Here is a 13,221-nt window from a genome sequence, read left to right as displayed (position 1 = left end):
TGGCAATTATGAATAAAGTTGGGTTAAACATCCTTGTGTAGGTGTCTGTGTGAAAATACATTTTCAACTCTTTGGGTAAATACCAACGAGTACAATTGCTGGATCATATGGTAAGAGTATGTTTGTTTTGTAAGAATCTAGCACACTGTCTTCCAAAATGGCTGTATTATTTTGCATTTCCACCAGCAATGAGTGAGAGTTCCTGTTGCTCCACATCTTCACCATCACTTGTTGTTGTCAGTGTTCTAGATTTTGGCCATTCTAATAGGTGTGTAATGATATCTCATTGCTGTTTTAATTTTCATTTTTCTTGATGACATATGATGTGGAGCATATTTGCTTATGCTTATTTTCAATGAGGTGTCTGTTAAAGTCTTTGACTCATTTTTGGTCCTATGGTTTATTTTCTTATTATTGAGTTTTAAGAGTTCTTTGTATATTCTAGATAACAGTTCTTTACCAGATGTATCTTTTGCAAATATTGTCTTCCAGTCTGTAGCTAGTCTCTCATTCTTTTGACATTGTCTTTTGCAGAGTAGAAGTTTTTAATTTAGTGGAATCCAGCTTATCAATTATTTCTTTTATGGATTATTCCCTTTGGTGTTGTATCTAAAATGTCATTGTCAAATCCAAGGTCATCTAGGCTTTCTTCTATGTTACCTTCTCCAGCTTTTATAGTTTTGCCATTACAGGGAGGTCTGTGATCATTTTGAGTTAATTTTTGTGAAGGGCACTAATATAAATTGTATTGTGTTTTCAATTTTAGATTCCACTTGTTTATTGCTTCTTTTTAGGAAAGCAATGAACTTTGTATCCTACAAACTTGCTACACTTGCCTACTTCCAGGAAAAGTTTTTGTCTATTTTCTCAGATTTTTCTACATAGACAAGCATGTCAGTGATTTGTTCAGTGGAGTGAGTGATTCAGTGATATCTGATGAAATCTCACAGCTGCACCTTTCTCTAGAAAATGTACTAACTCTTACTAATTTGCAACTACATAAAGGGGCGCTGTTTTGTCCAAAAGATTATGCTGATGTGTGTGTGTGTGTGTGCGTCTTACCAAGGCATCCAGAGTACTTGCCACTTCCTCTGATCAGGTTTAATTAATATTATATCATAAATATAGAGGATCAATGTAGTGTTCTGCAGAATATCTAAGTGTTGTAAGTATGGTGTAAGATAAACCATAAATATACTAAGGGGCCTACCACAGATGTGATATTCTGGGAGTTTTAGTATTTTTGTGACATGCTGGGATATCCCTTGTAAAGTTAAAGACAAGATAGGACAATCAGTACTTCCTACCACTTTAAAAGAAACACAACACATGGTAGACTTCCTTGAGGTTTGCAGGCAGTATATTTAATGCTTGGAAGAAAACTCTGAAACTAAGATCTCTTTATCAGGTTACATGAAGGGTTGCTTATTTTGAATATGGTTCTGAGCATGAAAGGTCTCTGCTGCAAGTCGACACTACAGTACAAGCAGCCTTGCCGCTCAGGCCATGTGAATAAACTGATCCCAAGGTATGAGAGGTATATGTGGTAAGAAGTGAGGCTGGTGAAACCAATGACAAGGCCTAATAAGAGATTCACACACTGATCCTTAGAGTCCTGGCACAAGGACCTGCTGTCTCCAGAAGATAATTATGCACCATTTGAAAAGTATCTCCTTGCAAGAAACTTTACATCAATATACCAAGCAGTCAGGATTGACCACTAAGTTTAAGTTCAGGTGATCCCAGAAGGCTATAGACTAGAAGTGGTCAATCTAGAACTGGGTTCAAGGGGTCCAGAGGGCACATGTAAACTGCACAAAAGATGATCAAACTCCCATGTTATTTTCCACTATTGTACTGATAATTTTTTGTCAAATGACATCTATGACCTTATTGGGATTTCCTATACCTAGCTGATGGAGAACGGAAAAGCCCAAGGTTAATGCAAGGATAAATTAGCTTAGTATGGGTGTGCATGTCATGGTCTGCTTATGTTCTATAGTCCTAAGCAAGCTTGGCCCTGAAAGACAGTGGTGAAGGGTGTATTCTCAGTAGGCAGAGTTTGGGCAGTGTTACTGATCATCCGCTTTGTATAGAAAGAGAATTGTCCTGAGGAAAGTATATACAAGAGGTATGTGGATGGACCTATAAGACACAAAATATACTGTGTGAATATTTGCATCAAGAGTCAATGCCCTTCAGAGAGCATCACCTGCAGAAGAGGCATTAAACCACCAAGTGCACAAGACACCTTATTAAATTAAGTGTCATTAAATGTCAGCCAGTCTTCATCACTGGGCATCCCAGTGCTTGTGCCATAGATTATGAATGGAACAGCCATGGTAGTATAGATGGAGGTCCAGCAGCTCGTGATCTTAAACCAGTGTGATGTCGTTCTTGCTGGTGCTGAGTATCTGACCTGTCAGTGCCAGAGAACAATGCTGAGTCCACAGTACAGCACAATCCCTCAAGTAGGAGGACCAGTAATTTGGTGGCAATTTGGTTACAATGAACTCCTTAGAATCTGGAAAGGGCAATGACTTATGCTGAATTGTCACTCATTCTAGAAATAGTTTTGCTTTCCATTTGTGCTGTGGCTCAGCCAGCTCCACTACTTAAATACATACTAATGTGGGTTCTCCTATAACATATCCTCAAACTAAGGATTCTTAACAGCAAAAGTACTGCAGCAGCGTGTACATGACCATGCATCAGCCACAAATTTCACTGTCCTGAAGCTGTTTGTCTGATTAAGCAGGTTCACAGCCTCTTGAAGAAACAGGTGAAATGCCAACTTGAAGATGAGTCTCTGAAAGGATGCGATGCTGTCATTCAGAGTGTGGAATAATCATTAAAGCGATGGCTGTGATACAGTGCATTGTTTCCAATAGATGGAGTACATGGGTCTGGAAATGAAAGAATGGAAGTAGCAGTGGTTCCACTCGCCAGCATTCCAGTGACTAATTTGTGCTTCCTGTCTCCTCTAGACCCTTTGAGTGTAGAGTAGGTCACTTCCACAAGGAAATACACTAAGATTTTCACTAGACTTAAAGCTATAACTGCTGCCTGGTGTCTTTGGGCTCTTTACAGCAGTTGATCAACTGGTTCAGAAGGAAGCTACTATACTACCAAAGGTGATTAACTGCGACCATCATGAGGGTTGCTGTTCCATAACAAGGGCAGGGCAAAAGGTACACGGCAGTCAGGAGATCCTGTGGGTATTTCTTGGTACTTCTGTGCTTAACTTTAATTGTAAATGGGTCAGTAAATAGACACACCTGATAAATACACAGTAACCAAGGCTCAGAATCCTTAGGGATCAGAATTTCCACCATGCAACCACAAAGACCAGTAGAAGTACTAGTTAAATGTAAGAGGGGTCTTGATTGGGTAGCAGAAAAACTAGATGATATGTATCAATTACAGCCTTAGACCAACTGCAGCAGCATGTGCTGCAGTTCATTGCAATAACTTTTCTACTGTAAAACTTTTCTTAAGTTGTGGCCAACCTTTGGCCTGGATGAAACGAACTAAACGTGAGAAGGAAGCAGATTTGAGCAGTACAATGCCTTGACCATGGTGGAGACTAATGATGTCGCATTTAGATCCCTTTTATTAGGACAGTGTATCCTAGCTACCTTAAGGGTTGTCTCTTACTGGTTCATAGCTTCCTCCCTTTCAAAGGTTTACTGTTGTCCAAATAAAATAGGTTATGCTCGCTGCAGGGGGCAACCTACAGTCAATGATTGGCTGACAAGGATGCTTAACGCCTTCCTCTTTCCTCAAACTGAGGCCTATTTGTTGGACTCTTCATGCTCTGGGACATCTCATGAAATCAGACTGAAGCTACTCCCCTGCTATGATCTCATCCAACTTTTACCCTATTCTGCTTATTTCACTCACTTTCTCCTGAAATGAAGAGAGAATTCCTTCAAAAAACCATGTGCAACTAAAACCCTGTATCAGCCTCTGTTTCCAGGAAAGCCAAATTAAGACACTTTGTGACCATGAGATTTTAAATTAAAAGTACGAATTTTCAGCTTTCTCAGTTGTAATCTATTAAAGGTACAGTTGACCCTTGAACAATGTGGGGGTTAAGGGTCCTAACCCTGGCGAAGTTGAAAATCTGGGTATAACTTTACAGTAGGCCCTCTGTATCTGTGGTTTGGCATCTGCAGGTTCAACCAGCCCTGGGTCATGTAGTACTGTAGTACATATATATTGAAAAAAATCCACATATAAGTGACTCCATGCAGCTCAAACCTGTGCTGTTCAAGGGTCAACTGTATATGTTCCTGCCATTGCTCTGTAGGTAGAGGTTTCTACAAAATCAGCCACTCTATAATTCCTAATACCCTGCCTTCGGTCAGCTGAGTAGTTGAATGTTGCAATAATGGTGTCTTCTATATGTTATTGTATCACACAGTACAATTTTCAAATGCTGAGAAGAGAGATAATTTGCTTGGCTCTGATATGGAATATATATTCTGGCCTTTTTCTAACTGTATCTTGTACCACTGGTTCAGGCGTTTATAGAATAGGGTTCTTGTACACCTGATCTCATGTCACTTCTGTAGACTACAGTCCAGGCTCCCAGGACTTTGGACTTCTTACCACAAAACTGAGCTGATGTCTAGGCCTGGCATTGGCTTTGTCCCAAAATGTGTTGCCCTGAGGGCAGACCATGGTACTGGTGAGTTAATCCCTAGGCCTGAGAGAAAGTTATGCAGCTGCTCCTTCGGAAAGTGCTAAAACGTGAGGTGTGGATGTCCACAAAGGCAAGTGCAAAGCCCCTTGTCATATATGGTACAGACCCAGAGGCACTGAGGCTCAGGGTGCTGGCTCTCCTCATATCATCATGTTCCAGGACAGAATTCTTAAAAGTGAGGATTGGAAACTCACACCTGACCTTTCAGTGACTGTAAAGATATGTTTTCAAGGTAGAAGAATTGGACATTATTTATTAATGGCTTTAGCTTGTTTAGATATTTTAATTATTTAATCAAATGCATATATATATATGGATCTTATACTCTTGCAAATGTTAGGTTGGACTTAGTGTTGCAATCATTAATTTAGACCATAATTTCTATATTTGAACCCAGGTAACATATTTGTATAATGAACATTACAATATATTCAAGCATTCCACATGCACAACTTTTTCCCTTTGTTCATCTTCTTCATCTACACATTTTTTATACTTACATGCCTGAATTGTGAAATGCACATTAACTCATCTTTTTTACAAATACATTTCATTTTATTCAATACTATCCCCACTACTAACCTCATTATGTCTATTTGTATTATTTCTCTGTTTTTGACGTAGTTTGTAACACCTCTCTATTTTGTATCATATGAGAACCTTATTAATATTCCATTTACTTGCTCTTCTAAAATTCTTAATTAAAATGCTAAACAGTATATTAAATCAGATGGAGGCAAAGAATGACCTCTGTGACAGACCATAAGACAACTTCCTCAATGTAATATTGCTATTTATCATGTTTCTTGATATATTACTTCAGATAGTTTTCTGTGACTGTGAAATCAATTTAATATTTTCTTAAAATACAGTTTTGCTTTAAAACTTTACTTATGGATCTCAAGGTCATCATTATAACCTGTAAGAAATAGACTTCTTCCATTTTATAAAAATCATTAAATAAATGTTGTATGATGAATACTTGTCTTAATCAGGATTCAATTTAAGAAGTGTTTTGTTTTTCAAAACACTATCATGAGCCATAATTAATGTAGAAAACATAGACTTTTGGTTTAGTATATTTAAAAAATGGGATTGTTGTAGGAAAATATGAATACCTTGTAGGAATTTGTTCAATACATGTCTATAATGTTCGTTCTTTCCTTCTAAGCTCACTGTATTAGGGCACAGAGGTTTTTACTTAACAACCAGAGACTTACTTAACATTTTAAAAAATGGCTGAATAAAACTCACTCACTAACTCAGAAGAAACTTAGAAGATTCTGACACTCATTCAATGTAATGTGGAAACCATCATTTCAAAACAGTGGAAAATTTTGAATTGTTTCATGTGTTCATATAAGAATTTACTTGAACCACTCACTCCACTGAGCAAAACGTACGTTGAAGGCATATTGTCCTCCTTATTTAAAAAATATCTCAACTAAGTATTCTGTTTTTCTAACACCACAAGAGGAGTGGTTAGGGATGCCACACTTTCTGGTTGTTAGTTTTTCTTTAAATATAATTTGGGGTCATAGGGTACCTAACAGCCATTTTTTTTACACATTCCAGTGTATATTACTACTTTTATATCCCTAAAATATATCAGTTAAACATCCTAACATGTACGAAATACATTTAAAGGGACAGGGATGAGAATAAAAATGTTAAAAGGCACCCCATAATAATCAACATCTTGAAACATTTACTTAAAATTATTTAATTAAAAATTTGCAAAGTATAATCATGTGATTTAAATTAATGCAATTAAAGCACGTTTTAAGTAAACCATAAAACCTATAAAATTTGAATAATTATAAAACATAGAACACGTATTTTGGAGATTATTGGAGATTATGAATAATTGAAGATTATGAATACACATCTTTTCAAAAGCTTATGCCTAGTATTATGGAACGCCATTACCATTCCCCATTTAAACCTATGATACGTGAAGCTTTTAAAAGTGAATAATGGACACAATAATGAATAATACAGGACAATGTTCCTGCCCTCATAGGCCAAAATGGGCAAAAGTTTACAAACTAATGAATATTATGAGAATTCCTGAGAGTGAGAGTATTGGAAATATAAGCAGTATAATTGGAGAGGATGTGATTGAGGGACTGAGGGAGTTTGTTTATTTAAGAGGATTAGGAAAACAGATACTTCATCATGATTTTCACCAAACTTCTAGAATTTAATGAGCTGTATGTGTATATCTTACAATGAATGAATCCACTAGCTTATGAGGAACTTCAAGTTGGGCCCCCAGAACAGAGGAAGAGCCTCCAGAACTCTACGGTGATTTATGCTGAAATATTTCAGCACTTGTCAGAGAACAGAACTAATTTGAGTTATTTTAGTAATTTAAGTTGTGAAAGCTTATTTTACACAATGAAAAGTATGTAGTATGATAATGACTATGATGATAATTAAGTCTACGTTGAAGTATAGGTTAAGATACTATCTTCTCTGTGTCTATCATTATATGCAAGGTAATATTGTATACATATTTATAACATTTCCTTCTCTGTGTTTAACTATTATAAACATAAATAACTTTTTCAATTTCATCTTAACTCTATTGAATGTCTTCATTCAGTGAATAGTATATATAAAAATATGTGTGAAAATAAATAAATTGAAAATAGTTGTCATAGTAAAAACAAGCAGAAATGCAATAACAATATAAGATATAGTATAAAAGTATTCCTCAACATCCTCTCTTTGTTTTTGATGTATCTATGTTTCGTCACAAAAATAAGAAATTATGTAATAATGATTTGCAATTTTGTATATCAAAAGTGGAGCCTTAAAAAAAGGTACGTATCTACATTTCAAACTTATTGGGTCCAAAATATATTGTCAACCCCATTAAATTCCTTAAATCAGGTGCCTAATTAAAGTCACGGACATTCTGTCCAGGGCTTCAGAGTTTGCCAGTTATTCTTCCAAATAGATGAGCCAGTTGTTGAATTATAGATTTGTGCTGTGGAAAATTATTATATTAGTTGTAGTCATATATTCATTGACTTTATGTCTAAATGGAAAAACTGAAGGCTATTATACATATTAAAGTAGAGTGGAAGAAACTATAGAACTTGACCATTCTCTTTTAAAACCAGTATTTAGTTCATCTTTTTATTGTGTGAATATAGCACCCATAGACTGTATCTGGCATCTAAATGTCAATTTAACCTTCAGGCTTTGCAAATTTCATCCACATTAAACTATATCTCATAAGTGCAGAATGTCACAGAGTCTAAGTGTATGCTCTAGATCTTTACTTATAATCACTCTGCTGTTAGAAAAAAAAAGTTAATATTACAATGTTTATATTCTGGACACCTAGGGCATAAATAAATATTATTTCTTAGATGAGTCACTTAAGAAATGAGCTTGTTCAGGAAATACTGGTTTCAAGTCTATGAAAAAGGAAAAAAAAATGTTTGGAAGGGAATCAGGGTATGGAAAGATCAAAATGAAAGTTCACACTAAATGATGCATCTTTTCATTCAAGTAAATGTCAGCTATCAGTTTCAGAGCACTGTCCTTATTTTTAAGAATAAAGCCACGAATACAGTGGAGAATATGATGAAAATAAAGATCATAAAACTTTGGGAATTAATAAAATTCTTCATTGCAGAAAAGAGGGTGATTTCTTTTAGCACACAAGACATAGGGGTCATTTTCAGAGGCTGTCTTTGGAAATGTAGCCTTTTAAGTGGCATTTCATTCTGTAATATTAAAAAGCAATTTTTATAGGCCAGTTTTTCTTTCATCTGAAGTCAAGTGGAATGTAGAAATATTTCTACAAAATATTTAGAGAAGAAATATTCTTTTACCTCTTTACCTTTGGGATAGCCACCCAAAGAGTTTTTTTGATCTAAAACCTAGGAGCAATTTGATGGTCCCTAATCAGAGAAGTACAACTGAAACAACTGAACAATAAAAAAGGTTACTAAGCTACACTTTACTCCCAAATGATATGGCAGGTTTCCTGCAGGTAATCCGTGTTATAAACCATCAGTGTCAGATAGTAAGTTGTACAGGCACTGAGTGTGTAGAAATCTTGCCTGACATGTTTGGATTTTATTTCTGATGCTTCCAGAAATTATATTTTACATTATTTGCAATCCTCATGGAACCATTGATGTTTTAGATAATTTTGATCTCATAAAAATGTTTTGTAATTCGTTTGGTTCGTTTTAATTATTGGATAATCTTTTTTTTTTACTTTATTATTTTAATCAAATTAATGGCAAAACAAAGCAAACTTGAAGACTGAAATGCACTTCATAATCAAGGGTTATCACAGAAAACACATAAGCTTTATATAAGAAAAATTCCCAGAGCAATTACTTTTATTAGAATACATTTGCTTTTGGAGTAAACACAGTTTAAAAATGTAAAAATAACATTACATTATGTTTCAACTTAATTTAACATAAAATTTAATATAATTTTAAAAGAGGATGGACTAGTTTATAATTATTACATTTTAGCAACATGATCTTACTTGGACCCAAATGTACACAACAATTCCTGATTAATGCTATCAATTTAGGATATTGATGGATGTTCGTATTAATATCCCAACTCCAAATGGTTTGAACAGTAAGACATTCATTAGTCTACTTCAAAATCTGAAGGTATGACTATTTAAAGGTAGGTTAATTCAGAGACATAAAAAAAGACATCCATCCACTACACAGGATTTTTTCATCCTCTACTCTGCCTTCCTCAGCATTTTGACTTTTGTGTGAAGGTAGAAATTTTCCCCAGAGATCCCCCTGCAGATTCCACCTTGTGTCCTTTGGCCAGAATGGCATTATTATATGTCCACTCTTAAATGAACTACTAGCACCCAGAAAGGAATGACCATGATTATTTTTACCTAATGAAAATTAATCACTACCCTTGGGGAGGATGGGGGGAAAGGGTGTGGACAAAGGGAGGGGGCCTCCATAGAAGAAAGGAAACAAGTACTAAGCGATAACGAAATGTATTTTTCACACCAACGATACTGGGAACAGTTGGTTTATTAGAAGAAACTTTGTGAATCAATAAACTGATTTGACCCCTCCTGCAAACCCAAGGGAAGGAAGAGAGAGAGAATTATTCAGAATAAGGAGATTACATGTATTTTCTCCAGAAAAGATAGCCTAGCATTGATTTTTAAAAGCTAGTTGGTCCCAGAAAGTAGGGCAGGATTTGAAGATATTTTTAATAATATTCTGTCTGTCATGAATTTGAAAAAAACAGTACTAAAATATATTTGAGTGATTTGAGCAGTGCTGACATGCCTCCTACTTTTTACTTTAAATTATGACTATCTTTTTTAACCTTTGATTTTAAGCCTTTAAGAGAAACATTTTATATTTACGTGGCATATTCAATTTAGGGATCAAGAAGCAGTCCATAAATTGATTTACTAACTATAGACCATGTTCTGCACTTAATTATTCGCCATTATATTCCTATTTGTAGTCTTAGGACAAAAAAAATGTAGTTTCTCCCAACACTGAAATAAATTCAGTCATGTCTGCTGGGCTATTTGGAAGCTATTCAATCGTATAAATTAACACTCAGTAACAGCTTAGAATTGCTCGCAAACATTTTAACTATAGAAACACATAAAAAGTCTCCTGCTGATATCTAACTAGGGAGAAGTAAGAGAGAAGAGGAAAGGAGAAGACAGGAAGGGAAGAGAAGTTAGGGGAGGAAAGGGAAAGGGAGGGCAGGAGAAGAAAAAAAATCAAGAAGTGTCTTAAGAAAAGTGAATAAGAAGTATTTTAATCTATTTTTAAAAGTTCAATGCACTTAAATTAACTGCTTTACTTAGAAAAAAATCAAGTATGCCACTTTTCTTGTGAATTAAGCTAATTACAGAGCCCCAAAATGTATTTAAAAGGAGCTGTCAATTTTTGGATTAGAAACACATAATATTCATTATTATAATACTACATTCCTCATCTTTATTCAAGTAATTTCCTGTACTTTTTTATGTGAGCAATAAATTCTAATACAATGGAGTCTCTGAGATTAAAATAAGATCCTATAGTGTTTGAATCAATCAGAAACAAAGTCAAATATTACCTCAGATTTAACACAGTTGTGATTTTAAGAAGAGGCAGTAAAAGACTCAGTTCTTAGCAGGCAGAACTTAGTTTGAATGTACTGCTTGTTCTGCTAAAAAAAAATTTTGTTGTTGATGTTGTTTAACAAATCTAAATTTCATTCATTTAGCTGAAGAATAACAATAGTAAAGCATATCTTTGTTAGATCATCTAGGTGTACATATATATGTATTGTACGTGAGAGCATGTGAGACTGAATATGTGTGTGTTTCTTGTACAGAGGTTTATATATATACAAATAAAAATAAAAATTTAATTCAAAATATGTTATTTTAAAACTGAAATCAGTGTGATTTATATTCATCGGTACCTTGATATTTCAGTCTATTTTCAGTAGTACCTAATAATTTTATAAAGCCTTTTACAGAATATGAAAAATGAATTCAAAATTTATTTTAAGCTTAACTAATATTATCTGAAATTTGCTATATATATATACCAAAAAAACCCAAAAAACAAAAAACTAGTACTCAAGAAGAACAAACTGGAAACAAGCAGTTTAAAATGATAAACTATTTTACATAGTTCCAGTTTGCATGGAAAAAAAAAATTAATTATTTTTAACTTTAGTTTCTAACATGGTTAAGATACATTTAGGAAAATTTAAGAAGCTAGACGTATAGTGAATTAATATTCATTTACATTCAATTATAGTATAAATTTGAAAATAACAAAATCAAAACCATGCTAGTATGTTGGCCATATGTGTGAGAATTTGTAAGTAATATTTCTGTATTTAGATAGCGTTAGAATTGATTAAATACTAAATATAAATACCTGCGTTTGAAAAGTTTTTTTTTTTTTAATATTAGTTAAAATCTAGAGAACTTGCTTCATAATCGTTGTAATTTATCCAGGCAACATGTACAAACATATGGGCATACATTCTTTATTGATGATTTTAAATAACTCGATTTGAAATTCAGATAATTTAAGTGGAAAACAGCCATTGACTCAACATTCTTTTATTAAAATGGTGGACATAATGACCAACCCCTGAACTGTCAGTTTCTTGTTGCCTGGTTGTTGCACTGCTATATGCAAAGGCCCGCCTCTGAATTCCATGTGTAGGTATCTGGTTTAAGCTTATTATTTATAAGTTTGGTAAACATATGCGTAAACTCTGAATTTATTTTTATACTATAGGCCAATTTGAAGCGTCTGAGTCCTATAAGTATGGTTCTCATGTTAAGGTGTATAGGTCAAAAAGCCAACACTGTCCTAGAATATTTATGAAGAACATGGTGAGGTACTCATTATAATTTCAGAAGCCCAAAATAATTCCTAGTTTTATCTGTATGTAACTTTTTTTCCCCCTGAACTAGTATGGACCTCACAGAAATAAACTTGAATAGCCTAGGTAAGGGATAGGGAGCACTGATACTGATCTTTTCCCTTGGGAGATCTTTCTGAGTTCTGTATGTCTTAAACCTAAACAGGACCTTCCTTTACTAGGATTGTGGAACAGCCTGTATATGCTATTTGTTGTTCTACTTTTTCTCCCTCCTTCCCTCCTTCCCTATCCCCCCTTCCCCTTTGTCTCATGTATTCATGCAACACACATTACTTGTTTAACATGAATATGTGGCTAAAAGTTGGTAGATTCATCAAGACTACCATGATAGTACCATAAAGGATAATAACTGTTTGGCCAGTTATAGAAATCTGTTTTCCAAATGTCACATTGTTCATAGACAGTCATGGGTTTGTTTGACAATCACTGCATGCTTAATGTGATATTTTATTGGCTTCTATGGACTCTCATATAATTTAGTTAGAACGAACGACAATTCTTAATCATCCCCACTAAATCAATTCTGAATGCTGATCGATTCTGTAACACAGTATTTTTTTGAAAAGACAGCTCTTTATTCACACTGATAATTCCAATTTTTCTTATATCTTATGGCTTTCATTTTATGCTAAAGAGAGGACATCCTGAAACTTCCTAAAGTAATTCTAAACTTGTTCAAGTGAATATTTTTTGATCTCTAAAATCCAGAATTCAAAATTTGGACCACATATAATAATTTGTGTATATTAATAAGCCCATGTACCTGAATAATACAATCTGAAACTTTGAATTAAAATCTTGTTTACCAGTAGAGAGGCAAATTCTAGCCTCATTTAGCCATTGGTTTACTAGACATATGACTCCAAATCTTAAAACCAGAGAAAGCTGAGAAAACTGTATTGGCCTGGTGCCACATTTCAATGACTGAGTAATAAACTCACTTTGTTTACACTGATATGATGCACTTGAAAAACATGAACACATTTCATATAATCAATAAGTATACCATATGTTTTAGTGAAATGTATCATTAGTTGTCCTGAGATTCAGTTATTCATTCATACAATAGATAC

The 13,221-nt window shown here is 34.3% G+C and overlaps 1 pseudogene; it reads left to right on the top strand.

The window, feature by feature from the left end:
- The first annotated feature begins 2,351 nt into the window (after nt 1–2,351).
- The window catches only part of LOC132362793 (protein lin-28 homolog A-like), a 34,169-nt pseudogene continuing 23,299 nt past the window's right edge, over nt 2,352–13,221 (top strand).

The sequence above is a fragment of the Balaenoptera ricei genome, chromosome 3, assembly GCF_028023285.1.
Source record: "Balaenoptera ricei isolate mBalRic1 chromosome 3, mBalRic1.hap2, whole genome shotgun sequence".
NCBI lineage: Eukaryota > Metazoa > Chordata > Mammalia > Artiodactyla > Balaenopteridae > Balaenoptera > Balaenoptera ricei.
Note: the sequence above shows the minus strand (reverse complement) of the source record. Positions and strands in the feature narration are given on the sequence as shown.